The sequence below is a fragment of the Dendrobates tinctorius genome, unplaced genomic scaffold, assembly GCF_039654945.1.
Source record: "Dendrobates tinctorius isolate UK_male_01 unplaced genomic scaffold, ASM3965494v1 ptg000016l, whole genome shotgun sequence".
Lineage (NCBI taxonomy): Eukaryota > Metazoa > Chordata > Amphibia > Anura > Dendrobatidae > Dendrobates > Dendrobates tinctorius.
Window position 1 is genome coordinate 16445419 of NW_027361684.1, and position 13748 is coordinate 16459166.

The following is a 13748-nucleotide window of genomic DNA, read 5'->3' on the forward strand; positions in this document are numbered from 1 at the left end:
GGGTACTCGGTACCGGGCCATTCGACTTCAATGGGGGACGGTGTCACGGCGGCGGCGACCCGGTCCGTGGCCCAGAGGCGTCCAGTAATAAAATAGGGGAAAATTGTGTGGTATTTATGTGGTAAAAATGAAAATAAAGTTATTAGATGGTGAAATACGTGATGCCACCTGTGGTATTCTAGTCAGAGGTGACCAGCGCTGCGGTGTTGCTTCTCTGGGATGGATGTTGGGCGCAGCTATGATGTTGTAGCCCTCCACAGGTAGGGCTTTAGTCCCAGGGCAAAGATGTTAAATAAATAGTAAAAATGGCTGTAAACGTTGGGGTGCAGATAAATGAGAGAAAGACACAGAGAGGTGCAGTTTCTTTACCTTTTACTGGTAATAGGTTGCAGTCCGGAGTACCACATACAGGTGATGGAATGAGTCCGGCTCGCCTGGAGGCATTCAGGGGATCCACCTTGCCAGGTGGGGATTTAGGACCTTCCTTTCTGTGCTATGTGTGTGGGTCTCCGCTGTATATAACTATGCTGCGACCCTCTATTCGTGATGGTTTCACTAACCTGTACAACTGTCAGCGTGAGCCTATTCCACGGGTACCGTTCTCTTCACCGTCGGCCCCGGGCTCCTTATCCGCTGCCGTGCCCTCAGGTGTTCAATGTGCACAGGAATTTACAATCCCCTGTACTTTCAGATTCGGCTATCAGGAATTACAGCTCCTGTCAGCCTAGGACTCTGATGCCCCTTTTCTCTTTATTAGCGCTTCACTCAGGGGTCTGCTATATGCAGTATTTTTGCTTCCCTAGAGTTTCTCAGTCTCTGCTCTTGTCCTTTCCCTCTTCACAGATCAGTTCTGCCTATCGAGCTCCTCTCAGATCAGCTCCCTGTCTTCATCTGACTGGATCTTCCAGAAAGATCTCTTTACCTCACGTCCTCACGTTTAACTGTCATCTCTCCTCACCGCTCACAGCTGCTCTCGTTTCCATGACAACTCCCTCAGCTGAATTCTAGCTGACTCACCAACCCCCTCTGCTGGCCAGAATTTATAAGGCATCTCCCTTTTCTGACCTGCAGCAGGAAATTGTGATTTAATCTATGCTGCCTGGCATGGGGGTCCCTTTTCTGCCTCCAAGCATGACTTCACCCCTTAGAGGGAGGCAATGTCACTGTGACAACCGGACTCTGGGGTGTCACACTAGTACAGCCATGAGTCTTCTTGGTAATGACTCAATAACTTTTTCACACCTGGATTTGGGGATCCTCTGCCATTCTTACTTGCAGATCCTCTCCAGTTCTGTCAGGTTGGATGGTGAACGTTGGTGGACAGCCATTTTCAGGTCTCTCCAGAGATGCTCAATTGGGGCAGTGGCATAGGGCATAGTGTGGCCTGTTGGCCACTCTTTTCAGGTAGTCTTGGTTCGTGGATTGGACTGGAACAGCCAGAAGGCCGGATGTGGCCAGCTGGATGAAATTTGCCCAGGTCTGGTATAGAGGATTGAAAAAAAACAACAGATCACTCACTGGCTCAGAAGCAATGAACTAAAAGCAAAAACAACATTTGATCTGGTGACAGTTCCTGTTTAAAAAGATAAGTGACATTTTGATCGTCCCAAAAAAGAAATGTAGGAGAAAAAAAAAAGTACTAATCACAATTCTGTTTCTCCAGTCTCTGGTTCACCAACAGTTGTTGTGGGCATATATTCACACTTTACCTTACGGGTATAACATTTGTGATAATAAGTGTTATTATAAACTTATTGTCATGACTCGGTTTGGAGATTCGGTCTGGTGACCTCTGGCTCTGTCATCGGTTCTCCTGTCTTCTGAACCCTTTTCTCCCCTGTCCTTGTGCTGATGGTTCCCATTGCCTTTGTTTTTCCTTTCTGGGTTTGCTCCTCTTCAGGTGTTTCCCAATGTCCCGTTTTGGTTGCCCTATCACATTCTGTGCTGGACTAGGTATATATTCTCCCTTCACTACACTTCCTTGCTGGCTATAATTGTAAGTGGATTAGTGGTAATTAGTTCCAGCCCTTCAGCAAAGGGATGCTCCCTACTAGGCAAACACCGTTTGCATTTCTGCTGTTTGTTTGTCTGGCTTCCCAGCACCTTTCCTTTCTCCTCAATTAGGTTGGTGGGAGATAATTCTTCTTTCATTTATTACTCTCCTTAGTTTTGGTTCCCCTTCTTGCACATACTTTAAGGTTCCTCACCCTGGGTCCTTGTATCTGTCTGCACACTTTCCCTCTCCTGGTTAACCATGCACAGCGTCCTCCCCTCTGGTTCCTCAGGAGGTGCAAGAAACCCCTAGAAGGAATTTTAGAGAGGCAGGTCCGAGGTGGTGTTTTTAGTTGCAGTGGCGGATCTTAATAGGTGCGGATGGGGCGGCCGCCCCGGGCCCAAGGTTTTTTGGGGGCCCAGGGGCCAATCCGGAGCCGCCACTGCCGCAGCGCAATTTTGGCTTCCCCCAATAGTCGTGTGTCGCGGCAATTGTCGGCGGCTGCGCTGCGTTGAATGGCTGGCTCAGTCACCTGATCCTCCTCCCCTCTCTCCGCAGCGTCCACGCTCATTCTGGCCAGCAACTGGCATCACGTGGCTGCATCAGAGTGATGCTGGCCACTCACTCTCTGGCAGCGGCTCCTCTGTTCCCTCCCCTTCGTTGGTGTCCATAGATACAGCGGGGCCCGGCAACTGACAGCCCAGCCGACGCCGTGTATCACAGGAGGAAGAAGAACTCTCTGGTGCCTGGTGGACAGTGTTGCAGCAGCAGCAGCACTGCCTGTTCCTCACCTCTCCGAACTTGGGGGTAAGTCGCAGCAGGGTGGGGCGGAGGTATGTCATGACTGACTCATGTGGATGTGGGGAAAAACACTCTTTGTTATACATGTATTTTAGCCCTATGTTGATTGCTCATTAAATATTATAAACTGAATGTACATTTCCTGCCTATTGATGAGTACACCGCATAACATCTGGGCCTCCATCCTTGATCGCCGGCACACGTGTTTTAGTCCCTTAGTTGCCTACCACATCTTTCTCTCAGCTACTTTATGTGGATGTGGGGGGCATGGGGGGGTGGGCAGGGGGGGCCTTGGTCAAGAGGGGTGCCGGGTGCCCAGACTTTAGGAACAGCCTCGGACCAGTGAGCAGTGCACTGCACGCATTATGTAACGTAACCCATTCAGGTCCTCACATCACGTCCCCTATGGCCAGGTTCTCGTTGGGTGATTTTGTGCGTATTGGCCGTAGGCCTACAGCTTATGTGCAACGTCTTTTTAGGCCATGTCCACACGTGGCGGAATGGTGGCGGGTTTTCCGTACGGACCCGCAGCAAACCAAGTGCTGCGGTCCGTACGGCTGTCAATTCCCGCACGGGACCGCAGCGCTCAGCTAGCTGTATTTATGCATGATGGTTTCAAACTGCCCAGGTGAGAGATCCTTTTCAAAACTTAAACGAATTAAAAATGAGTTGAGGAGTCAAATGGGACAAGACAGACTCAATCATCTCTCTTTAATGAGCATTGAACAAGAGCTTTTGAAGAGTCTAGACCTCTCAGAAATCATCAACGACTTTAGCACCAAAAAATCTCGCCGAAAAAGTCTGTGAGCAGTTTATGATCTTCAGTGTCAAAAAAAATCCGAGTTTCTAGTCCATTAAGAAATTGTTGCCTGTGCTCATTGCACTTTTCCTGTTAGGCTACCACCCACACAGATATACATCTGTTTAGATAAATAAATATGTTGAATTATTGTTTAATATTATGTTTACATGTTCTTATTTGCACTTACATGTGGTACGGTGAATGTAGCCTTATGTTTACCTTGTATGAAGAAATACAGGCCAGTATATACCACATTATATATTTTGACTGTTGATTTTGAGGAATATTTAATATTATTTATATTGTTTGACCATACAATACAATTTCTTGTGAGAAAAAAGTAATTTTTCTTTGTTTTTATGGTCTAATAAATGTTACAATTTGTATACCTAAAGATCAGCATATGCAGTGTTTTTGTGAGAAGAGCCACAAAATTTTGACAGAAAATGTTTTCCTGGGAAGGGGGGTACTGGGGCCCAGGTTTTATGAACAGCCCCAGGCCCATGGTCCACTTAATCCGCCACTGTTTAGTTGTGCAGCTAAGGATTGTCTAGTCTGTACAGGGACCAGTAGGGTGTGAGTGCGGTTTCTCTGTGTTGCAATCTTTATTATTCCCGTTACCCATGTATGAGTGAGTTACATACATAACACTAATATTGCAACAGACATAGGAAAAGGTTAATAAGTGGTGTGACAGCACTGCCTAATTATAATCCTCATTATTCATCAACCTTACCTTATACATATGATATTGTGAAACAAGTTGTAACAAGTATCCAGAAGATGCCTCTGGGGATATATTAGGGCACTCCTGTAGATCTGGAAAATAATACGATAATGCGTTATTTGCAGAATATAAACATTTAAAATCATTTTTTCTTTATTTCTGCTATGTATATCTGTATAAGGAATCTTTCTGACAATCGCATAACACAGCTGAGTGCTATCTGATTGTTGTACTACGGCGCAGTGCAGATCTGCAGTTTTTTTTCTCATGCTGATTTGGTTGCAATATTAGGCTCACACTTATCTATACAATTCTGTGTTTGTGTGTGTGAAACATCGGACTGCACTTGGATGTTTATCGAAGTGCAGTCCGGCATCCGGGGACACAGACAATGGAGAAGATGGAGAAATTAAGTTCTCCATAGCTGTGCTGTGATTCTCTCATGCAAGAGAATCGGATCACACTAAGATGACACTCGGCTCCAACACGGACAGATCCGAGTGACATTAGCATAATCAGCCCCATTCTCTAGCATGAGTGAATCTATGGCCTTGTGATCCCGGCAGACACGGTAATAATGTTCTTGTCATGGTCCAGTCCGGAGTTTATTTTCTGCTGTCTTCACTCTGGACTGGTCATGCGGGGGTTAATCTCCTCAGCCTCGTTCTGGAGCTAGCTGGGCTATTTCAGTCTCTCACAGCCTGCTGACCAGTGTTAGTGATAGCTCAAGCTTCCAGTTTAGAGCCTCTGACCCTTGCATGGCCGCCATCAGGGCATTACTAGCCTTACTGGTGTAAGGGGCCCCAGGAGCTGGAGGGGCCCCACGCTCAGAATTTTCATAAACCGGCGTTCTGTGTGTGTGGAGGGAGCAGGAGTCATTGTGACAGACAGCTGGGAGAGGCAGCCAGTGCTGAGCAACATGAGGGCGGGACTTTCCAGCAACCAATCCTGGCTGAGCGCGGGCTTAGTGCAGTGCAGTTATAGTATTCAGGGACAGGGATGAACACCTAACCCAGCTTAAAATGTCATTTTTAAATCAAGGTTACCATCCCACCTCCATTGATGATCAGATCGTTAGGGCCACAAGGATCCCTAGAAGTCAAGTACTTCAATACAGAAAAAAAGAGGAAAATCATCGTGTACCTCTGGTAGTGACCTACAACCCACAGCTTGAAATACTGAGAAAAACGGCTAAGAAACTTCACCATATCCTACACAAGGATGACCGGTTAAAAAAACTATTCAAAGATCCCCCTTGCTATGTTACAGACAACCTTCCAATCTAAGAAACATCATTATCCGAAGTTCAATGCCCTCAGATTCACCAAGAGGAACATATCCTTGCAATGGGAGAAGATGCAAAACCTGCATTCATATAGAGACCAAAGACAAAATCCAAATTCCCAACACACAGCAGGACTATAAGATCCCAGGGACATTCACATGTTCCTCTTCCAATGTGGTGTATTTAATTCTATGCAATATATGTCCTGTGGGTGGCCTGTATGTTGGAGAAACAGGACAGAGACTGAGAGCAAGGATGAGGTCTCATCGTCATACAATTACAGACAAAAAAAACCATTTACCTGTGGCTAAACATTTCTGTGGTCCAGGACACAACATAGACAATATGAAAGTTGTCATTTTAAAAGGCAATTTTAAATCACAGACACATTGGAGAGTGTGGGAGCACAAATTCATTACTATCTTTGATTCTATTCACACAGGACTCAATTTGTCAGAAGGTTTTATGACTCATTACCATATCTGAGCTATCTACTCCAAGTAGCCCTTTGATCTTCAGAACTTTTCATACTACCTATCTGATCTTACCTAATTAAGGATTCTCTCTTCAAGCTCATTGTTTGTTTATTGAAATGTTGTGCTTTAAACTGTATATAAATAAGGTTTCTTAAAATATTTTGTCATATCAGCCTGATGAAGGGATGTAAGCAGTCCCGAAAGCTTGCTTTGTAACAACATTCACTATTATTTGTTAGCCATTAAAAGGTATCATACCTACAAGATTCCTATTTTGTTTCTCTCACTGAGAGCACTTTATATATAGTATTCTCCCGTCACACAGTCACAGTCAGAAGTCAGTCACTGAGCAGCAGTGCAGCCCTCAGTCCCCCGGTGAGTGTCTGAGCCTGTGTTGTTTAAGTGTATGACCAGTGTCTTGCCAGGATCTAGTCCAGTCCCTGTAGCAGATGGATCCTCAGTGAGTGGGCTGTGTGCTCAGTGACAGCGTCAGTCACACTATCAGCACAGCAGCCGCTCACCAAGGAAGGACCCTGCTATGTCCTGAGTCTGACCCCTGTCTGTATCAGCTATAGACCAAGATAACAGCAGAGCTGAGTGCCCCCTCACCTCCTACAGAGAAGCATAAGACCACTGAGCACAGCCTGCCCCCTGACAGGACACAGCAGCCCCCTCTCAGGATTCCCTACATTTACTCTCCAAACTTATGTAAAAAAACTTCAGTCTTCAGAATGGAGCTGTGGTGTCCTGTCAGGGGCAGAGGGGGCACAACAGCCTCATCCTTCTCTGGAGGGGACAGGGGGCCAGGACACTGCTCATCAGGAGTTATAGCATCTCCCAGAGATGTTATGTAACACAACCACACACTATATATAATCACAAACACAGCATATGTTAGGGTATATGCACACATTGCAGATTCTGCTGCGTTGTACCCTTAGGCTATGTGCACATGTTGCGGATTGTGCTGCAGATCCGCAGCGGTTTTGGCTCTGTGGAACCGCAGCTTGGTGTACAGTACCATTGTTTTCAATGGAAAATGAAAAACGCTGTGCACATGCTGCAGATTTTTCCGCGGGTTCAAATCCGCAGCATGTCAATTCTTTGTGCGGAATCCGCAGCGGTTTCACACCTTCTCTATTGTGAGGTGTGAAACCGCAGGGCTAATCCGCAGGTAAACCGCAGGTCTTTTTGAGCTGCGGATATTTCCAAATCCGCACAGAAAAATCCGCAGCACGTTTCACTACGTGTGCACATAGCCCAAAAGTCTATCTAAAACCAAAACTGTTGTGCACATCTTGTGGCTTTAAATCTGCAGCATGTCAATTCTTTGTGCGGATCCGCAGCATTTTTACCTCTTTTATTATAGGAATCCACAAGTGTAAAAACGCTGTGGAAATCTGCACAAAATCTGCAGAAAATCCTCAGGTAAAACGCAGGTCATTTTACTGGCGGATTCAGTGAAATTTGTGTGGAAAAATCCGCAGCAGAATCCGCAACGTGTGCACACACCCTAAAAGTATGCAAAAATTCCACAGTATTACAGAAAAGTAACTGAGGCCGTACTCCAGCATGAGAGGCTAATGAGAGAAGATCTGCAGGGGGAATGAAGGGTTTTAGTCCCCGCTCACACAAGCGTATAACACGGCTGAGTGCTATGTAATGTTTTATTGCATAACACTCGGCACAGTGTTATACTATGGAGCATCGCAGATCTGTGATTTTTTCTACAGACCGAATTAATCTGTGGAAAAATAATCTGCAGCACGCCGTGAGTGGCTTTGGAATTCGGATCACACGGACCCATTGAAATCTATGGATGCGTGTGAAACATCAGGCTGAACTCAGCTGTCAGCTGAGTGCAGTCTGAATCCACGACCTCAGACAATGGAGAAGATGGAGAAATTAAGTTCCCTGTCTTCTCAATGTGCTCCGATTATTTCATGCAAGAGAATCAGATGACACTTGGATGAGAGTTTGAGCTGAGTGTCAGTAGCATAATTAAGCTGATTCTCTCACATAAGAGAATCATCACTCGTGTGACCCCGGCCATACACTTTTTTCAGCTGGACAATTCTTTTATATACCTTAATTATTCCTAATATTCCCGAAAACTTTATAATATAAGTATCCTTCCCAAACCCACTGACCTAAGCAGGGGCGCTATCAGGGCATTACTGCCCTTACTGGATAGGGCCCGATGACCAGAGTGGGCCCGGAGTGGGGCCACGGTCACTATGTGGTGGTAAAATGTGGTCTGATCATGGCGTGATGGTATTTGGTCCTTGTATATGGGATTTTAGTTCACCGTGTGGTGGTAATAAGGTGGCTGGTCATGGTCCGGTGGTATTTGTCCCTTGTATGTGGCATTATTGGTAATTTTAAAAATGGAAAAATAAATAAAAATATACCGAAATTGTATTGGATATTTTAGCAAATGTTTAGTAAGTTACAGTAGCGTAGGGCCTGACCAAAAGAGTCTACTTTGTCGTGGTGGCAGATTAAAAAATCTTTTGGCCAAAACAAAAGCTGCTGGCTATGTATGTGGTGATGGGAACTGTTAATGTGTGATTTGTGAGGACATGGTGCAGAAGTGGAGTTGTTCCAAGAGAGAGTGGTGGGACTTTGGAAGGTTCGAGGGGTGGAGACGCGGCTGGGTAGAGCCTGGGCGGAGTTTCAAGGGGCCCCCAAAATTTTGCCAGTATGGGGCCCCGAAATTCCTAGTGGCAGCCCTGGACCCTTGTACCTTGGTGATCCTCCTGCCTTTGACTAGTATCCACGTGTATGACCCGGACTGATCTCTGACCCCGTCTCGTGTTATTTGTCTCTGCTGCTTTGTTCCCTCTCTGGCATTTGACTTCCTGGCTTGTACCCCGACCACATATTTCGTCTCACGTTTTGGACCCTGTGCTCATGTTCTGGCTTTCTGACCCTCGGCTTGGTATTTTGACTACGTGCATTGCTGCTCCTTCTGGTACGTCTGATCCTGCTAGTTTCTGACTCGGTTCGTCTGACCATTCTCTCTCGTTACCTGTCACACCTGTGCTATTGTTCAGTGTTGCTACTCGTAGTGTGTAACCTCTCTTCCCTTACTAGCTCCCCCTGGTGGAGGTTTCACTACAGATCTCATGTCCAGTAGTCCATCTTTTGATACATTCTGGGATCCTAACAATGGAAATAAAAGTTTCAGTACAGGACATGTTCATGTGAATCAACACAGAAGTGTCGTTAAGTATCTTCTACTCATCTTCTTTGTAGCTGCAATCTGTTTTTCAGCTTGATTAAGATTTTATCCTAAGTCATATGGCAAGGCTCGTTAAAGCTAGTTACTGCTGTTTCCAATAGGTGGCGCTGGAGTTCATGTCTTCTTCTCTGAATGGGCAAATTGCATAAGCTTGATCCAAAAATGTTGTTATTTTGCCCAGCCCAAGAAAACTGTATCCACTTTTGAGGAGTTTTTTTTGCCTTTAAAAAAAAACTAAAAACATGAAGTCTATGGCCTTCGGATAATAACAGATGGTTTCCATCTTGCATCTGTTTTTGCTTAGTTTTTTTTTAAGACTGAATCCATTACAAACAGATGACAAGTGAACCTAAGCATACAAGCAGCATATCTGCAGTGTCGGACTAGTCCACCAGATGAGCTGAGAATCCTTAGGTAGCCCTAATTGTGACTCAATAACGAGGCACAAAGTGCTAATAAGATCAATGACAACTAATACATGATGATGAATATCCACAATGAGGCAAAAGAGAGCTGAGTGTTTTATTTAGCGCATTATCTTTATGCCGTGAAATTATGATCTGCATTATACTTGTACTGTGATACTCACTTACAGTATATGGCAGCATTACTTCTTTCACAGCACAGACATCATCGATGTACCCAATGGGGCCCACAATCTAAATCCCTGTCAGTATGTCTCTAAGGAAAATTACTTGCAGATGTTATCCATGGTGGCATTTTAACCCAAGACTTCAAGAGTATAAAATAAAGGTGCTAACCACTAAGCCATCGTACCTATTGAAAGGCAATACTCCCCCCCCCAAAAAAAAAAATAAAAAAAATTAGCAATAAGTTATCTGCACCTCAAAATGGTGGTATTAAAATATATATGCAACTTGGCCAGCAAGGAAACAAGCCCTCATATGGCTACATCAATGGAAAATTACAATAAAAAAAATATGATAGCTCTGGAAATATGTTGGTGAAATCAATGTAAAAACACATGCAGACCTATAATGTGTATCTTTGGGAGCACTGATAATAGACATTTTAGAAGTTCAAAATAGAATATTGTTTAAGTCCTTGATAACCATGCTCAATTTATTTATTTATTTATTTCATTTTATGTAGCTGCATTATATTTTTTCAGGAAAACCTAAAAAAGCCCCAAATAACTATGTACATACTACATACACATCCATATATAAGAAGAAACTAAATGTTGTGACCATTCTTTGTCTTCAAAACTTCATCAAAGCATCAATTCTTCTCGGTACACTGGCACACAGTTTTTGAAGGAACTCAGTAAGGAGGTTGTTCCAAACATCTTGAAGAACTAACCACAGATCTGTGGATGTCGCTTGTGCAAATCCTTCTGCCTCTTCATGTTATCACAGACTCGATGCTGAGATCAGGGCTCTGTGGAGGCCATATCATCACTTCTAGGACTTCTTATACTTTTTTTTATACTGAGGATAGTTTTTAGGGTATGTGCACACGTAGTTTTTAGTCTCTGCGGATTTTGTAGAGAAAACCGCAGGAAATCCGCAGGACAAAGTGCTGCGGTTTTTCTGCGGTTTATCTGCGGATTATCTGCGTTTTTTCTGCGGTTTTGCCCTGCGGTTTACACCTCATAATGGATGAGGTGTAAAACCGCAGCGTTTCTGCACCAAACAATTGACATGCTGCGGATTGTAAACCGCAGCAAAACCGCGCAGAAAAAAACGCAGCATGTGCACAGCTTTTTTTTATTTCCATAGGAAATAAAGGTACTGTACAACGCAGCAGAATCTGCTGCGTTTCTGCAGAGCCAAAAACGCTACGGAAACGCAGCAGAATCCGCAGCGTGTGCACATACCCTTAATGTTCTTCATATTTTGTAAGCTTTCAGGCATGGTCCCCACTCCTCCTGTAACTGTTGAACTATGTGTTACTTTGTGATGTCTTTATTGTCTGTTCATGTTCCCTCTTAGGCTAGTTTCACACTAGCGTTTATGAGCGCAGCGATGGCCTGCGCACGGCCGCCGCTAAGCCCCGCCCCCGCCGGTAGCTCCGCCCACCGGCGCATGACGCTGCATGCGCCCTGCGTCCCCTATCTTTATCACAGGGGGCGCAGGCCGTGCGCAGTATGCGTTTGTCGACGCATGCGCCTTTTTGACGGTGCGCCGACGCAACCAAACTGCAGCAGGTTGCGTTTGGCGCAGGTCGGCGCACCGTCAAAAGGACGCATGCGCCGCCAAACGCATACTGCGCACGGCCTGCGCCCCCAGTGATAAAGATAGGGGACGCAGGGCTCATGCAGCGTCATGCGCTGGTGGGCGGAGCTACCGGCGGAGGCGTGGCAGGGGGCGGGCTTAGCGGAGGCCGTGCGCAGGCCGTCGCTGTGCTCCAAAACGCTAGTGTCAAACTAGCCTTAATTGTAAAGTGCTTCAGAATATGTTGTTGCTATATAAATAAAATAATAATAATTATTATTATTATTAATGACATAGGCTGGATGTCGTTGTTCTGATGCAGAATAAATCTGAAGCCAATCGGACGCCTGCCTTATGGTTTTGCATGATGGATAAGTAGCTGTCTGTATTTTTCAACATTGAGGACACCAAGTAATGGCCGCTATTGAGGACCGTAGACACAATGGTCGGCGAAAGAAGTCCTATATGAAAGATACATCATGCTTACTTCCCTTCAAAATCAGAAGATGGCCACAGTTTACTTCAGCCCAGAACTGGCCGAAGCCAGTGGGCCCCAGCTACACCCATCTACTGGTTAAAGAAGACTGCCCAGAAGTGGTCTTCATGGAAGAATTTCAGAAAAAAAATCTTACCTTCAACATGGAACAAGGACTAGTGACTCAACTATGTATGAAAACATAGGAACTGGGGGTGGGGGCAAAAAAATGGCAGAATGTGCTTCAGACTGATGAGTCAAAATGTAAATTATTGGCTATATTAGTAAGTAGTTTGTGAAGACCTGAAGAGCGGCACAATGATGAGTGTCTGGAGGCAACAGTGAAGTATGGTGGAGTTTGTGGCTGCATTTCATCACACAGAGTTGGGAATTTAGTCCAGATTAAGTTTCCTCATTGCTGAGAATTACAGACAGATACTTCTATCATGTAATACTATCAGGAAGATGTCTGATTCCAAACTTCCCGTATTCTGCTGCAGGACAACGACGCCAAACATACGACCAACGTCATTAAGAACCATCTTCAATATAAAGAACAAGAGTCCTGGAAGTGATGCTATGGCCCCACAGAGCCCTGAGCTCAACATCATTGAGTCTGTATGGGATTACATGAAGAGACAGGATTTGCACAAGCGACATCCACAAAGATCTGTGGTTAGTTCTCCAAGATGATTAGGACAACTTTCCTGCCGAGGTGCTTCATAAGCTGTGTGATAGTGTACCTAAAAAAATTGATGCTGTTTGACGGAAAAGGGCGGTCACAGCAAGTACTGATGATTTAGAGGTCTCTTTTGCTCATTTACCTTGCATTTTGCTAATTGATATAAACTACCAACACTTTTTTTATGCATTCTTTTCTTAGAGTGCTTCTGCACACCTGCCTAAACCTCTTGCCCAGTACTATATTTAATATAATATTGAGCAGCTATTTTATCTCTGCTGTGCACATTGCCCCAAAATTAGCCAGATTATATTTCGATTTAGGCCATTTGCTGCAAATAAGAGCATTTGGAAACTGCAAAACAATGCGGCCTCCGGACTGCACTACTACATGCTGGTGACAGTGGGCACTTACTGTTTCCACTTCCTTCACCACAGTTAATTGCTTACTAGTTACTGGGGAATGTCGCTGTCTTACCTTGTTGCTGTGTAACCTTAGTGAGTGATTGCAGAAAGTCAATACGTTTTCCGTCATTGTTAAGTTTAGTGCAGCCGTCGCACAGACTTCGGATAGCAAGTCATCAATTCTGCTACATACAGGCAATCTGATCATCGCCTGTATGTAGCAGAGGCGATCGAGTTATGGCAGCTTCTAGTCTCCCATGGAGGCTATTGAACCATGCAAAAAGTAAAAACAAATGTTTTTAAAAAAATAAAAAAATATATAAAAGTTCAAATCACCCCCCTTTTGCCCCATTCAAAATAAAACAATAAAAAAACCAAACATGCACATATTTGGTATCGCCTCGTTCAGAATCGCCCGATCTATCAATATAAAAAATGAATTAACCCAGTTACTAAATGGCGTAACAAAAAAAAAGTAAAAACGCCAGAATTATGTTTTTTTTGGTCTCCGCAACATTGCACTAAAATGCAATAATGGGCGATCAAAAGATCGTATCTGCACCAAAATGGTATCATTAAAAATGTCAGCTCGGCACGCAAAAAAAAAACCCTCACCCAACCCCAGATCACGAAAAATGGAGACACTACAGGTATTGGAAAATGGCACCTTTTTTTAGCAAAC